We start from the raw sequence: 2174 nt of genomic DNA on the forward strand, positions 1-2174 counted from the left end.
TAGAGGACTCTGCTGCTTGGGGAATTTTATCAGAGAATCCAAATACTGAGTGACAGCCACAATGAACGCAGTCCCAGAGTTTCAGTTCTGACTGGGGGAGTGAAAGCTATTTGTCAACCCACAGAAGTGACATGAGTCCAAGAGCCCCTTCCCAGAGCACTGGTTCTACAAGAAGCTACAGGACTGTCTTTGTTTGTTGGGCTGCACAGTTGGCTAACTCCAAACAATTTTCAGATGTGGAAAGGACCCTTAGCTCATCTTCTGGTATGTGTACAGTTAACAGTCTGTAGCTATTGCCTGAGTTACAATTGGACCTGAAAGGCCTCGAAAATGTCATCAATGCCCTGATTACTTTGAAATGTATAAATTTTATAGTGAACATTCATATACTCACTACTTACATTCTACAACTAACATATTGCTAAGTTTAATTTATCACATCTACCAATTGTTCTTACCATTTTCTTAACAAGTTATACAACATTGGACATTCAACACCTATTTCTTAAAAATCACCAAAAACTCCCAAATTGAGAGAAGAGCATTAGGAGTCTTTATAACCCTACCATAAATGAACTGCTCTTGATTAAACCAAATTTTCTTTCTATGGGAAATATATCCACTATACAAAAATAAGGAACAGGAACTGAAGAACCAATTCTAAAAAGTAAAAATATTGAAGTCATGCCAAGCAAACAATTCCCACAACTAAAACTAAACTGACACTGGGGCATGTAACAGAACTATGGTTTGATTTCCTAAAACTGTCTCTAACAGTGTAATTGCTCGTGAACAAATCTTTGAAAAACATTACAGCAGAGTCTTAGGAAACCACCCCTATGCAACAGAGCCCAGGCATTTCAAGATGGGTGGGCCTTGGCGGGTGGCGCTCAGCCCTGAGATCTCGTACCATCTGGAAGACAACCCTGCTCTGTTCCCTTTTGCAGGTGCGGAAGACTACTCGGTCATCGGGGGCAACAAAGTCCACCCTACTCTGCACCTCTGCAAGAAAACACAAACACATGGGGCCACCCAATGAAGAAGCACGTTCAACCTAGCCTATTCCCTGGAAGAAAACACAGCAAAAAATATCACTTTGAAGAGGACAAAGGGATGCTGGAAGTGTACGATTCTTCAAGGAAATCAATGGTTGATTGCTTTACAGTTGTTTGTTATACTGTACATGCTTGTGTTTTATGTACTAATATGGTGTAGTGTTTCCATTTCACAATTTTTAAAATCCTGAAAAAAATGTACATACAAGAAACCTTGTCTATGTTTCGTATTTGGCCCAAATTTTCCAAGATGTCACTCTAAAGTTCAATAAAGTTGCTCTTTCTTTTTTTTTAATTTCTTTAATGTTTATTTATTTTTGAGAGAGAAGGAACAAGCAGGGGAGGGGCGGGGTGGTGGGCAGGCACAGAATCTGAAGCAGGCTCCAGGCTCTGAGCTGTCAGTACAGAGCCCAACATGGGGCTCAAACTTAGGAACTGTGAGATCATTATCTGAGCCAAAGACAGGGGCTTAACTGACTGAGCCACCCAGGTGCCTCTTAGTTGTTCTTACTTAATTATTCATCATGTGCTAGGTACTGTGAGCAGATATTTATTCAATTAAAGTCAACCCTCATTTTGTGCCCTTATCTACTTGCAATTTTGACTCCTAGATAAATGAATTTGTAACTCCAAAATCAGTATGTAGAACTACAAAAAGAAAAAAAAATTCAGTCGCCTGATGCACATGTTCCCAGCCGAGGTCAAACAAGACAATACTCCACCTTCTTGTTTCAGCTCTCATTCTGTAATAAATGTCCTTATGGTGGTATAATTAATGCCATATTTTTTTTATTTTTTGCATTTATATGCCTTTTGTTGCTCTCACTGTTTAAAATGGTCCCAAGCACAGTGCTGAAGTGCTACCTAGTGTTCCTAAGCCCAAGAAGGCTGCGATGTGCCTTCCGGAGAAAATACGTGTTCAACAACCTTTGTTCTAACATGATGCTTTAGTACTGCTGGCTGTGAGTTCAGTGTTGAAGTAGAAACACACATAAAACAAGGTTATGTATTGATCTGTTGGTGAAAAGGTTGTGCCCAGAGGCTCACAGGAACCGAATGCTGTATTTCCCTTAAGAGCAGTGGTTCAGTATTTGCTAGTTTCAAAGCAACTTTATAGAA

The 2174-nt window shown here is 39.9% G+C and overlaps 1 protein-coding gene across 2 annotated transcripts in view; it reads left to right on the top strand.

The window, feature by feature from the left end:
* Positions 1–1350, top strand: part of LOC115280245 (DPEP2 neighbor protein-like) — a 4100-nt gene extending 2750 nt beyond the window's left edge. For both annotated transcript variants that reach the window (XR_003903722.1, XM_029925006.1), the window contains one exon: positions 948–1350. The gene's annotated coding sequence lies outside the window, so the exon portion shown is untranslated. The remainder of the gene's footprint in view (positions 1–947) is intronic.
* Positions 1351–2174: the final 824 nt, after the last annotated feature.

The sequence above is a fragment of the Suricata suricatta genome, chromosome 16 (assembly GCF_006229205.1).
Source record: "Suricata suricatta isolate VVHF042 chromosome 16, meerkat_22Aug2017_6uvM2_HiC, whole genome shotgun sequence".
In the NCBI taxonomy this organism is placed as follows: Eukaryota; Metazoa; Chordata; class Mammalia; order Carnivora; family Herpestidae; genus Suricata; species Suricata suricatta.